At 43.3% G+C, this 17,927-nt stretch overlaps 1 long non-coding RNA gene across 1 annotated transcript in view; it reads left to right on the forward strand.

Annotated features, from left to right (window-relative positions):
• Positions 1–420: 420 nt before the first annotated feature.
• LOC139749337 (uncharacterized) overlaps positions 421–17,927 on the forward strand; it is a 497,955-nt gene continuing 480,448 nt past the window's right edge. Inside the window, exon 1 of the long non-coding RNA XR_011712943.1 lies at positions 421–462. This is a non-coding gene — a long non-coding RNA (uncharacterized lncRNA). The remainder of the gene's footprint in view (positions 463–17,927) is intronic.

Raw genomic sequence — 17,927 nt, forward strand, 5'->3', positions numbered from 1 at the left:
CTATTGTGGTGACGAACGGCAGTCTGTGGAGGAGGAGGAGGAGGAGGGTGGGAGGGTTTGTTTTGACCCGGGGGGGTCGTCGTCAGCAGTTTATTGCCAAACTGCCGTGCGAGCTGCTGCCGGTGTTGGTCGGGGAGGGTAGACAGGTTCAGCAAGATGAGGCAGGCCTCTTGCTAGGTGGGGTGTGTAAGAGTGGCCGAGGATGATCCTACATGCCCTTTCTCACACTCTTAACTGGTTCCTTTGTGTAGCTGTTAATGAAGAGGACCAGGCTGGGAGAGGCCTAGGTGTTTATGTGTGTATGTGTGTGTTTGTGTGTGTGTGTGTTCACCTTAACCTTGATATTATACTGATATCATTATGTATACCCTCATATGACTTTCCATCACTAAACTAACGTATCACTTTTATTTTTCAGGTGAGTGGAACCTTCACCTCGGGCGTGCGCTGCCACCAGCAGAGGTCAGTTGATGGTTCTGATTTTTTAGAAAGTTTGGATCTGTGTGACTGATGCTGTTTACCGTCGTAAGTGCAGTAACTTGACGTATATACGTGTATAGTGTGTACGGCGGAGGTGGCAGTGGGTAAACTGATGATGATCAGGCGGCAGCATGTAATGATTTTGAAGTCATGGGAAAATTTACTTCTCGTGTTCGTGCACGTGACGTATCCTTGTTAGGTGCATGATTATTGCCTGAAGCCATCCTTCATCGTCAACTCTGCTGTCAATGTAGTTTTGATTATTTAGATTTTTCGTACATTAAAAAATGTTTGACGAGATGGTACAGTGTATTTTCTCGAGGTCTTTTCCTTCCCTCTCAGAGAGATGGTAAATTAACGCTGGGGCTGCTGCCTCTCAACGTTTTTGGTGATCAGTTTTCACTGGGAGTTTAACAAATACATTGACTTTGCCAAGGGTGAAGTCAGTCAGTCATTCTTGCTTTGAAGGACGTATGTGATGTGTTTTGCTAGAGTCTCTTTCTTACCTTAATTGAAAAAATTAATGGATTACGTGGCATTGACCTGGAATGATAGCTGAACTGGTACAGAGAAGTGATCACAAGGCAGACTCTCGACATATTACCTAAGAACAACAAACAGACAAGGTGTCAGGATGGCAGAATAAACAAGGTCAAGATCAAAAGCCACGTCATCACGCACACATGGATCGTACCGATGTGCTCAAGTGGCTCATCAGTAGGTTCGTCTGTGTCTCTTCAAGGGTTCGACTTGCACTTCCCTCACACACACACACACACACACACACACACACACACGGACCTTGAAAGACATTCGTGACTGATGTGTCCTAAGTTGTTAGTAGAGAGTAGGTACACCAGCTTGACCCTTACCTGTGTACATTGTATTGATTTCGTGAGAGGATGCAGCTGCCCGCGGCTGCCGGGATATCGTCTCACCTGCAAGCAGATATATTCCATTTAAGGGGATTTCAACGTCCACCACAGAGAATGGTTGAATTCGACCCATACGGATGGTGAGGAGGGAGGGATTGAAGCCCTCACGTTCTTCATTCTCAATGATCTTGAGCAAATTATCTACCACCCCGCCTATATTCCTGACCGCTGTAACCCACTCTCTTAATATTCTGGATCTATTTTTCACCTCTAGTTCTTCGCTCTGTAGGTAAAGTGTATGTTTTAACGGTACCCTCCCCTCCAGCAGCCCCTTTTAAGTGTAGATATTGGCAACTCAACATAGCTGACTGGAATATGTTAAGAAAATCCTTTTTGACTCCTTAGGTTAATTACTGTCTCTTATGTGGTGATGCTTCTGTTTCCGCTTAACGCATGGCAGAGGTTATTGTTGCGGGAATGGAAGCATTTATCTACTCTTCTTCCGAGACGACCTCTTTATCCAATCCTTGGTTCAACCGTTCCTCTTCCGAGGCCATTCAGGCACAGCATCAGGCATATCGGGCTTGAAAAAATTCTCTTTCCTCCGACTTTTATTCAGCATTTATCACTGCTCATAATTACTGTAAGTACGTTATCCATGAGGATTAGCGTTCCCTTATTCAAAGGAAGTGCGATAACCTCTCCTCAGTCATCCACTGATACGTCTTTTTGGTCTTTAGCTTAGGCTATCGCTAACTACTTCTGTCGCTCTGCTTTTCTTCATTTTTTCGTTTGACGATACTACAGTAGTCTCTTCCGTAAACAAAGCAACTCTCTTTGGTTCTCGTTTCTTCTCTAACTCTGCCTTGTATGACTTTATAATTTCTTCACCTCCCCTGATGCTCCTCTTACTAACCCTATGCCCCTCCCTGTAATCTTTTTTCGAATTGTTCGAAAAGCGCACCCCCACTCTCTCTCTCTCTCTCTCTCTCTCTCTCTCTCTCTCTCTCTCTCTCTCTCTCTCTCTCTCTCTCTCTCTCTCTCTCATTGTGCACCTTGTCTTGACACAACAACCTCAAATGAACTCGGAGTCATACAGGATATCACATTGGGACAGACAGAATCTGTTTCTGCCCAATTCTTTCGCGAAAATTCCTCATAACTTTCCTTTCTCCTTCGACGTTTCTTTAATTCCATATCTTGACTTGATGAACATACTTGGTATTACTGTAGCATTCACACTCTCTCGGAAACCCCACATTGCATAAATAGCAAAGTCTGGGAGTCTTATTTAGATGTCAACATTTCTTTTCTTCCGAACAGTTGTTCCGTGTGTGTAAAGGACTGATCTATCATTGTACGGAGTACTGCGCTCACATCTGGGGTGGTTCTAGCGCTACATATTTACTTGACAGAGTGGAGTGGAAAGCGGTCGGACGTTTCAACTCTCCCAGGCTTACCTAAAAACTTGACTCATTTGTCTTCGGCCGCAGTGTTGGTTCACTTTCCCTCTTCTATAGGTATTTTGCTTTGGTTTTTGCTCGCTAGAGTTGCTGCTTTTGTACTCCCCGCCACTAGCTAGACACTCAGTACTCAGCAAGCTGCTGCGTCACATTACTTTGTGGCCGCTGGCAACTCAAGGGTGGGCCGTTTAGATAACTGTTTCCCTACACCTCGGAGCTTTGGAACTCTTTACCCTCTTATGTCTCTCCCAGTAATTCTGACCTGGCACTTTTTGAAAGACAGGTTTTTCACTTCCAAGATTCTTAAATATATTTCCTGGACTCTTCTTTTTTCCTTTCCTTAACCTCTTTATATTTCAGTAAAGGACTTTTGTTCGTGACTGGAGCCTCCAACATTAAAAAGAAAAGAAATATTCATTTCAGCAGTTGCTCTCACACGTCAATAACTGACTTATGTTGAATTTTGACAAGATCACTCACGATTTTGTGACTCTTGAATGCAGGATCTTTTAGTGGACGAAACTCGTCTACATTTCGGAATAGATTTTTCACTATATGATCAGTGGTCTTCGTCTGGATGTACCCAGGTCATCTGTCGTGAAATTGAGGCTGGCTGTTGGTCTGATCCTCTGGTGCAGTAGTAGTTATATGTACTGAGGCTAGAACCAGGAACCATTATGATGAACCATTGTGGCCGTGAAAATTGCTATCATCCTTGTCGTGCTTGGTCACCTTCCTTCCCCAGCTGACTGTGTGGGATGGGAAACCCCCACACTCACACGCTCTCCCCACGTGTCGACACACATGGAGTAGGGGACGATGTTAACCCCTGGGCCCGACCGTACGTGCGGCCCTTGAACGTGATGTTGCGATGTTCTGGTCACCGACCTGACCCTTTTAGTTTCATGTCAGAGGCCAGGGCATCATTACCTAAGGTTCGGAGCTTCATGCTCAAGGGTCGAACCGTCGTATTCAAGACGGAACGGTTCGGCTCCTTATCTACACGAGTTCAACTTTCTCTTGTATCTCTTAATAACACACACACACACACACACACACACACACACACACACACACACACACACACACTTTCTCGTGACTTTTCATCTCGCACCATTCCCAAGGCATGATGAAACTGCTGCTATACCCTCGAACATGTTTGTTAAGAATGGCTGCAAATGACAAGAGCAAATATGGAATAGGCCTACATGTGAATGACGATAAGCATCCTTTTTATTTTATTTTTTTTCTTTGGATATCTTCGTCCTTCACTTGGCTGTAACCGCATTTTGTATTCCACATGAAATTCACGAATTACGAGACACTAAGGCAGTTTGATCTAGTCCCTCTTTGATTCGCAAATAATGATGTAATCAGCTGGCAGGGTGCTGTTAGATTGTGGACGTTGGGGGTGAGATATACGAGACAAATATACATTCATATATTTTTGGTTACCGGGTTGACCCTCCATATAAGGAGGGGCCGGGCAAATGAAAGCGGGAGGAAGATATCCACAGTAGCCTGGGGCGAGAGTGTGTGTGTTGTGGCTGGCTCTGCCAGGTGGAGGCCGCTTCCTAAGGACAAGTTATGGGGGGGTCTTGGCGGGGCCGTTTAACAGAAAATTGGGGATGAGAACTTCTTCTTTTCTCGCCCTGAATACATTCCTAATTGGGGAGGAGCGACAGAGTGGGAAAGACCTCGATTGCCGATGAAGAGTGACTGGCTAAGGAGAGATTGGGTGAATATGTTCTAGTGTGTAAACGACAGAAATGACTAGCCAGAGTTATGATCCAGGGAACCGCCGGGATATCATCATGATGTCCACGAGACGTTTCCACTTGTGTATTGATAGTGATATTCACGTTGATGCTACCCTTCACTTGTGATGTTTCACACACACACACACACACACACGCACCTTACTTTACCTTCCTACCACAAAAGTTCCTTTTATCTTTATGAGCCTCCTGCAGCACTCAGGAGGCTGACCACGTCCACCGGTCGGGACCATAGTTCATAAGGGGTTGTTGTGTGTGTGTGTGTGTGTGTGTGTTTGTAAAAGGTGCAGGGCACTGGAGTAGTAATTGCTCGGTGTCTTCTTTATGGTAGTTGCATCGTAGGCATGAATAGTTTTAGGATATTTTGAAACGGTGTTTGCAGTGTTGTGGTGATGGTTGATGTCCAGAGCGTAAGCGGGAGAGTGTGACTCGTGTTTGTCTGGAGAGTGTGTTTTCTGGTAGATGTACGTCCGGAGGGTTGGAGTTTCAGATTGAGTTAGGTGAGTAGGTGTTTATGCTTTCCGGGTTATGTCAGTGTGTATGTTTTTTATTTCATTATTTTGAAGTCGAGTTTACGGAAGTGTGATGCAGGGTTAAGCTTCCTATTTTTACTTGATGTTTGTTGGTTAGTAATAAAGAGGTTAGAAATGAGTGCCGAATATACATATATATATATATATATATATATATATATATATATATATATATATATATATATATATATATATATATATATATTTATTTATTTATATATATATATATATATATATATATATATATATATATATATATATATATATATATATATATATATATATATATATATATATGTGTGTGTGTGTGTGTGTGTGTGTGTGGAAAGGGAGCTGTGGTTTCGGGCATTATTGCATGACAGCTAGAGACTGAGTGTGAACGAATGGGGCCTTTGTTGTCTTTTCCTAGTGCTACCTCGCACACATGAGGGGGGGAGGGGGATGGTATTCCATGTGTGGCGAGGTGGCGATGGGAATGAATAAAGGCAGACAGTGTGCATTGTGTGCATGGGTATATATGTATGTGTCTGTGTGTGTATATATATGTGTACATTAAGATGTATAGGTATGTATATTTGCGTGTGTGGACGTGTATGTATATTCATTGTGTATGGGGGTGGGTTGGGCCATTTCTTTCGTCTGTTTCTTTGCGCTACCTCGCAAACGCGGGAGACAGCGACAAAGCAAAATATATAATATATATATATATATATATATATATATATATATATATATATATATATATATATACATATATACATATATATATATATATATATATATATATATATATATATATATATATATATATATATATATATATATATATACATATATATATATATATATATATATATATATATATATATATATATATATATATATATATATATGATGATCACACTTGTCCGTGATGATAGTATGAAGGTGAAATCGCACTTCAGTAGTTCATATAATTTTCTGTACATGTGACACAACATGTTTCGTGGAGACAGTCCACCTCATCAGATACCAGTACTTAACAAAGTTATTTAGATTCCAACATCACACTTGATTCCCGCCGTCCAACACCAGTCTCTATAGACCAAGCACTGTCTGCTTTGCTTGGTCGTAACCGTTGTATGGGAGAGTGATTAGGGGGGGTCACGTGGAGGGGGGGTTGACCTGGGTAGCTGGGTGTGTCTTGAAATATTTTTTTTTTTCATGTTTTCATGTTTTGTCAGCTCTCTCATAATGATTTGGTTAATGCTAGGATGGGCTTTGAAATTGCCTAGGGACAAAATAAGTTCTTAGTATTAGCAATTAAGACAGATTCAGTGACGTTGTGTGGTGGCATAATCAGTAGAGGGGTATAGAATAACGGGATTTTCAAGATCTATGGGGTGGTCATTTTCATGACAATGTTTAGCGATCGCATTTTTGTGGTCATCCCTGCGTACTGAATGACGGTGCCAATAACATCTCTCCGTCTCAGTTTTACCTGTCTGGCCTACATGAATATATTTATATGCCTTGCATTTGACGACGTAAACACTCCCAATTGTTGATGACTTGGCTAACTATTTATTAAGGTCTCACTTCCCGTACAATAACACCAAGATCCCTTGTACCGGGATATGATAAATTCTTATGGGCTTGAGAAAATACAGGACGAGATTTTGCTATTTTTCCACCTCTGACTATGATGCAACTTTACGCAGGAGGAATTTTCATTCGCAGCGTAAGCACGTGCAGGTGGAGTCTAGCGGTGCATGCGTATATATTTACGCATGTATGTGCGCGGTAGGGATTCAGTGCGTCAGGAAGAAAGATGAACGACCTGGAAAAGTAAAGAACATTTGCGGTAAAACGAGGCCGGTATCTCTGTGAGCAGTTTGTTTGGTTGATATCCGAAACACGAAGGTTTCATGTACATGTGTGTAGTATAGACATCATATGAATGATAACATGACGAGTGAAGTGATAACATGACGACTGGAATGATGACGTGACGACAGGAATGATAACGTGACGACTGGAATGATAACGTGACGACTGGAATGATGACGTGACGACTGGAATGATGACGTGACGACTGGAAGCTGAGAGCGGGGGCTGGTGCTGTGAAATCAGTGGCTGTATTCCTCGTTGTTTGGAAGGAGTGATAACAAGATAACCATAGATACTACTGGAATTGATTTTCTTTTTTTTTAAATGAAAAAGAATTTGTAATTGCGATCTTCCTCTCAGACGGTTGCTATCTTAGTGGCACTCCAGTGGTTCTTCCCGTACATGATGAACAAACTGACCAGGAGTCAACACCTCACCTCACCGGCAGACCTGTGCTTGTGTGTGTGTGTGTGTGTGTGTGTGTGTGTGTGTGTGTGTGTGTGTGTGTGGGGCCATTCAAATCGTAGTTCCTGCCGGATGTTTTACCTTTACAGAAGCCACGTTCGTCCTCACATGGCGTATTGGTCGCTCCATTTAGGCAGATGTGTCCCAGTCCTCTTTAGCGTCTCTCTCTCTCTCTCTCTCTCTCTCTCTCTCTCTCTCTCTCTCTCTCTCTCTCTCTCTCTCTCTCTCTCTCTCTCTCTCTCTCTCTTTATTTTCTTTTATATAAAGTCCACACCAAAGCTAGACGCCCCACAAAAACCCACTCCTCTGGTCGTCTCCTACCCCCCCTCACGCTTGTCGTTCCTCATCCTCTCTTTCCGTATTTTATCGTTACTTCCTCGCAGTCGGTCTCCTGAAGAACTTGTGTTCATTGTGCCTCACATGTTTGAACCCCAGCGTACGACTCGCTATTCTAGTTTTTGCGTCAGAAGTTCATCGCTGAGGCTCCGTGTATGTAAACATCATCGTCTCCTCCTCCTCCTCCTCCTCATTGGTTCGGTGGAACTCCCTCCGTGTCCGTCTCTCATTGCAAGTGAAGCATTACAGGGCCATCGGTCACCTCGCCTTTCACACAGTGTAAGGCAAGTAGTGCTTGAGTATGGTGCTGTGTGTGTGTGTCGCAGCCACCACGACCTGCACACCACGTGCTTCGTGTCATTCATAAAAAAAAAGATAGAAGTAAGAATATGGAGATCTTCTGAGGTGTCTCACATGTCAAGCAATAACTTGTTTATGTCGTGGAACTAGACATGAGTGACCATAACTCCAGACTTACCACGCGACACAGACGGAGATTTTACACTGTTATGAAGTTTACTGGCTGCTGCGTGGAAGCCATGCCTCTCATATGCTGTATCTATCTATTCGTCTATCTATTTATGTATCTGTTTGTCTATCTATCTGTCTATCTGTCTATCTTTCTGTGTGTGTGTGTGTGTGTGTGTACACACACACACACACACACACACACACACACACACACACACACACACACGTGTGTTGTATACCATCTCTTACATTTGGAGAAGTCGTGTACATGTTCCTCCGTCGTGCAGTGGTTAGCGTTGATGCCCATGAGTCACTTGGGCGCGTATCCCGCTCACAGGTTTGATTCAAAATGTAGAGCAGAAAGTACGAAGTCATGGAGAGTGGTCACTAGTTTGTGTCCTTCAGTGTTTTTATCCTAGAGTTACTCCCGTTTCTTCTTTCTTCAACCTCTAACCACATTCATTTACGCTGATGCTTCCACTCTACATAGCTTACCTCACTTTCCCTCCCTTCCCCTCCTGTCTCCAATATCAGTTCTTTTTCTCACACTGAACATGTTTTCTCTCTTGATTTAGATCTATATTTGCATCTTGGATCAGGAAGCTGTGGCGAAATGCAATATCCACCTATATGTTCTAAATCTCAGTCGTTTCCTACAATCACAGTGTCCGAAAAAAAAAAAAATTGCACCTTAGAAAAAAAATTCAAATGCCATGCGTATTTTAGTACTCTGTCATCTCTCCTTTGACCTTGATTACCATCTGCAGACGACTAGTTTTGAAACTGGCATGTTTCTTGAAGTATTCTAGGTCCACGTTTAGAGTCCATAGGGTCTTGATCTGAATGAGGCAAGACACTGTTGAGACGAAGCAGTCGCTTCATTGTGCGTTCTGAACGCCATTTCTGTTCAAGTTGTCACAGAAACAACGTAAAGTGCTAAGGGAGTGGGGAAAGGCAACCGTCATACCTGAATAAGAGATACGTGACCAGGAAAAACCGCTGAACTACAGACCGTAGCGTGTAAGGTTGTGGTAAAGATAATCAGAAAGAAAATGCATGACATCATGGAGAGGAGAAGCTGCCTTAGTTGAGAGACAACAAACACCGTTTAGGGGGAAGGAGGTCTTGTGCAACGCACCTCTTAGATTTCTACGAGAGTGAGCTCCGTTTTAGACGATAGAAAGTTGGTGGATTGTGTGTATCACGATTGCCAGAAAGCGTTTGACACTGTGCCATGTAGGAGGCTGGTAAAAAAAAAAAAAAGTGGTTTTTCCATGCAGGAATGATGGGGAAACTTCGATGGTTAGTGGAGGGAACAAAGAACTCATATCAAAGGAGCCATCTTGATATGGGTTGAGGAGGTCACTAATGGCGTGCTGCAGGATTCATTTGTGGGAAAATAATGAGGATAGGGTGCGGTGAAAGGAGGCCTCAATATGAAAATCATTGTCTAGTTGGAAATAAGCTGCAGAAATCCGTATTTAAGAGTCCCGCATTTGGAGAATAGTAGAGGAGACAAACTGTCAGCTGGCCAGTTTTAGAATTGCTTTCAAGTACATGGGTAAAGCAGTATTCATCAAGCTGTTTACATCATACGTGATGCCAGAACTCGAATATGCTTCACAGTTTGGTCAGCTGCACTTAAAGGGTCACATAGAAGTGAGAGAGAAGGACGAGAAGAGAGCAACAAAGATGGTACCAGAGTTAAGAGATGAGTCATAGGAGAAGGCTAGAGGCATTAGATCTGTCATCTGTGGAAGATGCAAGAACAAAACAACCAGAGGCCATAACATGAAGGTAAGCAAGGAACCTGCTAGAAAAGGTGTAATATAAAGGTTAGTGATTAAATTGAATAAACTAAATTATGAGATGGAATAAACTAGATTATGAGATCGTAAGTTAGAACAGCATACGAAAATGTCAATTTCCGTCACAGTAGAGAACGTTGAAGAGATGGGCCGCCCCCACGCGTGTAAAACACCCTCCCGGCACAGTACAAACAGGTAATGATGACCCACACACACTGCACGGTGGGGGCTTCTGGAGGCAAGACAGACCCAGGGCGTGCTGGCCCCGCCTACCCCTGGCTGGCCCTTGCTTACACTGGACGCCAGGCAGAACATCTTTTTATAAGTAAAGCGAAGGACGGAGCCGCTGATGATTTCACTAGTTTTGTATTGTCAGGAAAGTTTGAAGGTACCTTAGGAACGGGGGAATGAAACGAGATGGCATAAGTTGGTTCGATATTACTTAGTAGTAACTGAAGCCGTTGCCTGAGTTTGCTATGGATGGGTAACTTGTCGAGTCTTGACGACTCATCTAACAGTTGCATGTGTGTCTGATGAAGAAGAATTTTGTCTAGCCGTTACCGGCACTGCGGGTAGAGCAGAGGCCTTGCTGGACTAGATGCGGGTTAGAATTCTTCGGGAGATGTTTTCAGGTGACACAGTTCACGCTCACCGGGAGGAAGAAAGCCAGTCGTCTGCTGTCACGATAACAACATGCAGAAGATTAAGTAGATCCACAGTCAACCCAGCTGTTCATCCATCCCAGGGGTTTGGTCGATAGAATGGGTACGTGGCTCAGGCTAGGGTATATATATATATATATATATATATATATATATGGAAGTAAGGGGAGTGGGGGAGGAATGGGATGTATTTAGGGAATCAGTGATGGATTGCGCAAAAGATGCTTGTGGCATGAGAAGAGTGGGAGGTGGGCTGTTTAGAAAGGGTAGTGAGTGGTGGGATGAAGAAGTAAGAGTATTAGTGAAAGAGAAGAGAGAGGCATTTGGACGATTTTTGCAGGGAAAAAATGCAATTGAGTGGGAGAAGTATAAAAGAAAGAGACAGGAGGTCAAGAGAAAGGTGCAAGAGGTGAAAAAAAGGGCAAATGAGAGATGGGGTGAGAGACTATCAGTAAATTTTAGGGAGAATAAAAAGATGTTCTGGAAGGAGGTAAATAGGGTGCGTAAGACAAGGGAGCAAATGGGAACTTCAGTGAAGGGCGTAAATGGGGAGGTGATAACAAGTAGTGGTGATGTGAGAAGGAGATGGAATGAGTATTTTGAAGGTTTGTTGAATGTGTCTGATGACAGAGTGGCAGATATAGGGTGTTTGGGTCGAGGTGGTGTGCAAAGTGAGAGGGTTAGGGAAAATGATTTGGTAAACAGAGAAGAGGTAGTAAAAGCTTTGCGGAAGATGAAAGCCGGCAAGGCAGCAGGTTTGGATGGTATTGCAGTGGAATTTATTAAAAAAGGGGGTGACTGTATTGTTGACTGGTTGGTAAGGTTATTTAATGTATGTATGACTCATGGTGAGGTGCCTGAGGATTGGCGGAATGCGTGCATAGTGCCATTGTACAAAGGCAAAGGGGATAAGAGTGAGTGCTCAAATTACAGAGGTATAAGTTTGTTGAGTATTCCTGGTAAATTATATGGGAGGGTATTGATTGAGAGGGTGAAGGCATGTACAGAGCATCAGATTGGGGAAGAGCAGTGTGGTTTCAGAAGTGGTAGAGGATGTGTGGATCAGGTGTTTGCTTTGAAGAATGTATGTGAGAAATACTTAGAAAAGCAAATGGATTTGTATGTAGCATTTATGGATCTGGAGAAGGCATATGATAGAGTTGATAGAGATGCTCTGTGGAAGGTATTAAGAATATATGGTGTGGGAGGCAAGTTGTTAGAAGCAGTGAAAAGTTTTTATCGAGGATGTAAGGCATGTGTACGTGTAGGAAGAGAGGAACGTGATTGGTTCTCAGTGAATGTAGGTTTGCGGCAGGGGTGTGTGATGTCTCCATGGTTGTTTAATTTGTTTATGGATGGGGTTGTTAGGGAGGTAAATGCAAGAGTTTTGGAAAGAGGGGCAAGTATGAAGTCTGTTGGGGATGAGAGAGCTTGGGAAGTGAGTCAGTTGTTGTTCGCTGATGATACAGCGCTGGTGGCGGATTCATGTGAGAAACTGCAGAAGCTGGTGACGGAGTTTGGTAAAGTGTGTGGAAGAAGAAAGTTAAGAGTAAATGTGAATAAGAGCAAGGTTATTAGGTACAGTAGGGTTGAGGGTCAAGTCAATTGGGAGGTGAGTTTGAATGGAGAAAAACTGGAGGAAGTGAAGTGTTTTAGATATCTGGGAGTGGATCTGTCAGCGGATGGAACCATGGAAGCGGAAGTGGATCATATGGTGGGGGAGGGGGCGAAAATTTTGGGAGCCTTGAAAAATGTGTGGAAGTCGAGAACATTATCCCGGAAAGCAAAAATGGGTATGTTTGAAGGAATAGTGGTTCCAACAATGTTGTATGGTTGCGAGGCGTGGGCTATGGATAGAGTTGTGCGCAGGAGGATGGATGTGCTGGAAATGAGATGTTTGAGGACAATGTGTGGTGTGAGGTGGTTTGATCGAGTAAGTAACGTAAGGGTAAGAGAGATGTGTGGAAATAAAAAGAGCGTGGTTGAGAGAGCAGAAGAGGGTGTTTTGAAATGGTTTGGGCACATGGAGAGAATGAGTGAGGAAAGGTTGACCAAGAGGATATATGTGTCGGAGGTGGAGGGAACGAGGAGAAGAGGGAGACCAAATTGGAGGTGGAAAGATGGAGTGAAAAGGATTTTGTGTGATCGGGGCCTGAACATGCAGGAGGGTGAAAGGAGGGCAAGAAATAGAGTGAATTGGAGCGATGTGGTATACAGGGGTTGACGTGCTGTCAGTGGATTGAATCAAGGCATGTGAAGCGTCCGGGGTAAACCATGGAAAGCTGTGTAGGTATGTATATTTGCGTGTGTGGACGTGTGTATGTACATGTGTATGGGGGGGGGGGGGGTTGGGCCATTTCTTTCATCTGTTTCCTTGCGCTACCTCGCAAACGCGGGAGACAGCGACAAAGTATAAAAAAAAAAAAAAAAAAATATATATATATATATTATACTTAGTCGCTGTCTCCCGCGTTAGCGAGGTAGCACAAGGAACCAGACAAAAGAATGGCCCAACCCACCCACCTACACATGTATATACATAAACGCCCACACACGCACTTATACATACCTATACATTTCAACGTATGCATACATATACATACACAGACGTATACATATATACACATGTACATATTCATACTTGCTGCCTTCATCCATTCTCGTCGCCACCCCGCCACACATGAAATGGCACCCCCATCCCCTCGTGAGCTCGCGAGGTAGCGCTAGGAAAAGACAACAAAGGCCACATACGTTCACTCTCACTCTAGTTGTCATGTGTAATGCACCGATACCACAGCTCCCTTTCCACATCCAGGCCCCACAAAACTTCCCATGGTTTACCCCAGACTCTATTCCTTGCACGCCTTTCACCCCTCCTGTATGTTCAGGCCCCGATCGCTCAGTATATTTTTCACTACATCCTTCCGCCTCCAATTTGGTCTCCCACTTCTCCTTGTTCCTTCCACCTCTGATACATATATCCTTTTTGTCAATCTTTCCTCACTCATTCTCTCCATGTGACCAAACCATTTCAATGCACCCTCTTCTTCTCTCTCAACCACACTCTTTTGATTACCACGCATCTCTTTTACCCTTTCATTACTTACTCAATTAAACCACCTCACACCACATATTGTCCTAAAACATTTCATTTCCAACACATCCACCCTCTCCGCACAACCCTATCTACAGCCCATGCCTTGCAACCATATAACATTGTTGGGACCACTGTTCCTTCAAACATACCCATTTTTGCTCTCCGAGATAACGTTCTCGCCTTCCACACATTCTTCAACGCTCCCAGAACCTTCGCCCCTTCCCCCACCTTGTGACTCACTTCCACTTCCATAGTTCCATCCGCTGCTAAATCCACTCCGAGACATCTAAAACACTTCACTTCCTCCAGTTTTTCTCCAACCTAATAACCTTGCTCTTATTCACATTTACTCTCAACTTTCTTTCACACACTTTACCAAACTCAGTCACCAACTTCTGCGGTTTCTCACCCGAATTAGCCACCAGGGCTGTATCATCAGCGAACAACTACTGACTCACTTCCCAAGCCCTCTCGTCCACAACAGACTGCATACTTACCCCTCTCCAAAACTCTTGGATTCACCTCCCTAACAACCTCCATAAACAAATTAAACACCCGTGGAAACATCACGCACCCCTGCCGCAAACCGACATTCATTTGGAACATATATCGTTAATGGGATGGCCTTGATTAGGGCCTCAACTAACACAAAAAAAAAAAAAAGAAAGTAAAAACATCTTGTGGTATCATTTTGAAAAGGTTAAGGGAGATTATGTAGACGACCATAAGGAATGCTTGTGAGTGTTTGTTGACGGTGTGTGTGTAGGTGTATGTGTGTGTGAGCGCACTTTGATAATGGTGTACACACGTTTCTGATGGCCGATAGGAACAAAGGAACGCCTGCTTTTCAGCAGATTAAGCAAGAAGTGCTTTTTGATAGCCTTCATACCGTGCAAGGTGGAAAGAAATCCCTATAGATAAGAAAATCCATATTATAAGAAAACAAATTCCAGAAGTATGGGAAAAAACTTAACTAAGAAAATAATGTGATTTTTTTGTTCGTCCGCAAATTGTACTAAGAGCCTATCACCATATGTTTTTAACCTGCCTAGGTTTCTTACACAAAATTTTTTATCCTGGATTGAACTTCCTCAATTTCTGGCAATATTTTTATCTTTAATTTTTTCGATCTACGATGACGATATTGGTCTGTGTTTCTTGGTCCCATCGTGGATCCGTAGTTGCCCTGAGATGAAGGGTTGGGGCTGAGGAGCAGTGATGGTGATGGTTCAGTCATGCTGCACGATGTAATGCAAAGGTAACCACAATGACAGCTCAAGCTGAGACCACAGGCTGGTACAGAGAAGCTAGGCGGCCTTGGTGGGGTCAGCTCCTGGCAGTTGTGCGAGATGGGCAGAGAGGTGTTTGTCTGTACAGTGTGTCTGTAAAGAAGGATCCAGCAGCAGTTACGGTCAGTATTCGAGTCTTATATCCGTGTTTTTACTTAACGTTCGCTTAAAATGATTCTGGAATTTACGACGACTCCCGCCTTCCTTTACGGCCATTCGGGACATCCCTAAACGATGTGCGCTACACTTTAAGTACATAAAGACAGTCATTACACGTCATAATACTTCAGGTTCCGGTGCCGCTTACTTGTGTTAACTTCACTTGGATTCCGTTGGCGCTCTCTTAATTCCACTCTGCCAATATTCTTCTCGCAGGATGTCACACCCAAATTGCACTCTGTTGATTATAGTTATCTCCCAGTAAATGTACCCCTTTTGATAATACTAGTATGAAAGTTATTACGACGGCTCGTACGTTATCCCGCGTGTATAACCACGGTACGTAAAATTGATGTCGATGGAATGGCCTTGCTGTACGTCGAAGTAAGACCTCGAGATGAGGAAGATGTTTTCTGCAGTGTGTAGAAAACGATTTTACTTTAAATGAAACGAAAGAAAAAAAATGAAGTCCTTAGTTGATGACAAAGGAGCAAGGAAATTTAACAGCGTAGCTAACAACCTAGCACGTGACCTTGACGAGGGAAGGCATGATCCTGGCGTAACTCTCCAGTTACGTACCTGATGGATGAGGTCAGTCCTGACGAGGGAAGGCATGATCCTGACGAGGGAGGAACAAAGGAGCAAGGAGACTTAACAACCTAGCTAACAACCTAGCAAACAACCTTGCTAACAACCTAGCATCGTCTGGAATCCCTGATCAGGTGATTCCAAAGACATCTAACAGAATGACTGGACTGAAGACCGCTTTTCCAAATCAACTGATCCGAGACCCGCTGAGAGGCAGTGACATGTTAGATGCTGTGGTGTTCAGGAACGAAGGTCTGATTCGCTCGTGTGAGGTCGGGTGGGCATAGCTAGGAACGAGTGATCACAGTATCATCCGCTTCGATCTCACTTTCGATCTCGGATACAAGAAGCTGATGATACCAAGTCTTAGGTTAGCGAACTTTGATATGGTGCGCCAGGGTCTTAGTGATGTCAGCTGGATTAGGCTCTTGGACGTAGACCCACGTAGCAAGATGTGAAGTAACTTTGAAAATATTATACCACTCGTGGAGAGTGACGGCGTCCCTAAACGCTCAAAAGGAGTAGTGAGGAGTGAGCAAGTTTGAATTACGAAAGAGACTAAATACAGGGAATATAAAGGAAGTCAAACAGCAGCAGACCACTGGGTCCCTTCGTGGCTGCTTGTGATAGTGGAAGATATCAAAAGGTCATAGGCCAGTGTGTATGAAGAGTAGAAAGACATATTTTAAAGAGAAAAATACCGTAAATTTTTCATGAAACTAAGGTCCGTCGTGAATATGAAGTGATATGTTTATCAAGTCCCTTCGTAAAGGTATCTTTGGTACTGCTTTCAACCACTGTAACTGGTTGATCATTCCATTTGTTAACGATCCTGTTACAGAAGACGTACAGGGTCTCGTTCGAGGTAAAACGTTTTAAAGACCCACGAGTTTGTAGCCACGACCGTGAGTGAAATCAGACGAATCTGTTCTTAAGTCTCTTGTTAGATCGAGCTTATCGACGCATTTGATGATATTGAACACTTGTATTAGCTCACCTCGCAGCCTACTCTTTTCGAAGGTGAGCAGATACAAGACCTTAAGTCGGCCGTCAGAGGCTTTGTCTCAGTCGGGAATCATCTTACTACTTCGACTCACTCGCCCCATTTTGTCTCTGACGTTTGGTGGCCAAAGCTGAAGACAGTGTTCCAGCTGGGGACGCACCAGTGAGTCGTAAGGACCAGTGTTAGCATTCATGGTAAAAGATTTTCGTACAGGATGTGTGTATGAAATAGCAAACAGCAGCACCATGACTCGTATTAGGGTTACATTGCCAAGATATTATAAGAAGACAGTTGAAATCATTAGAAATTAGAAATTGAAAAGAAAAGTCATGAAGAAAATTCCAAAGAAATATAGAATATGTAAAAAAAAAAAAGTGTTTTGAAGATGTCACCTTTTCTGTTGACAATAAAGAAGTGGTTTCCTCCTGAAGTAAGTATTTCGATGCAGTGTGTATGATCGAAATTTACTGAAATTCGGGATGCATCAAGAACAAGGAGTTTTTCTAGGGATAAGAAGAAAAAAAATTGCTTAGCTTAGACATGCAGTATATACACTGCTCTGATGTACTTATATGGAGAAACTGGTTCTGGTTGAGTCAGCCGTTGCTGAGACGATGTCTTCTTCCCCAGAATACTGAAAGACGTGACCTTGCAGTTAGCTTTTCCCGCCACTAAAATATTCAGAAAATCACCACAGGGAGGAAAAGTGCCAGGGGGTTAAGAGTTTGCTGACGTACCTCCGGTATTCAAGAAAAGGAAATGGATCATGCGTTTCAGAGTGTCGTCCTGACAGATAGACCCAAGTTCTAGGAAAATTGTTAGGAATGATAGCTTGGGATAAGTCGTCAGTTTGTAAGGTATTTAATAGATCAGTCATAGGACCCTCACTCTTCTTCATCTGTATCATCTGAATATTTCAGTGGCCCAAAGGTAGGTAATATAGATCAGCCAAAAAAAGGAAGACAGCCTTTAGATTCAAATTGATTTAGATACAGAGTGATGGAGTGGTCGGAGCTATGGGTACTGGGCTACAATACAGACAGACGCAGAG

This window comes from Panulirus ornatus, chromosome 7 (assembly GCF_036320965.1).
Source record: "Panulirus ornatus isolate Po-2019 chromosome 7, ASM3632096v1, whole genome shotgun sequence".
Taxonomy (NCBI): domain Eukaryota; kingdom Metazoa; phylum Arthropoda; class Malacostraca; order Decapoda; family Palinuridae; genus Panulirus; species Panulirus ornatus.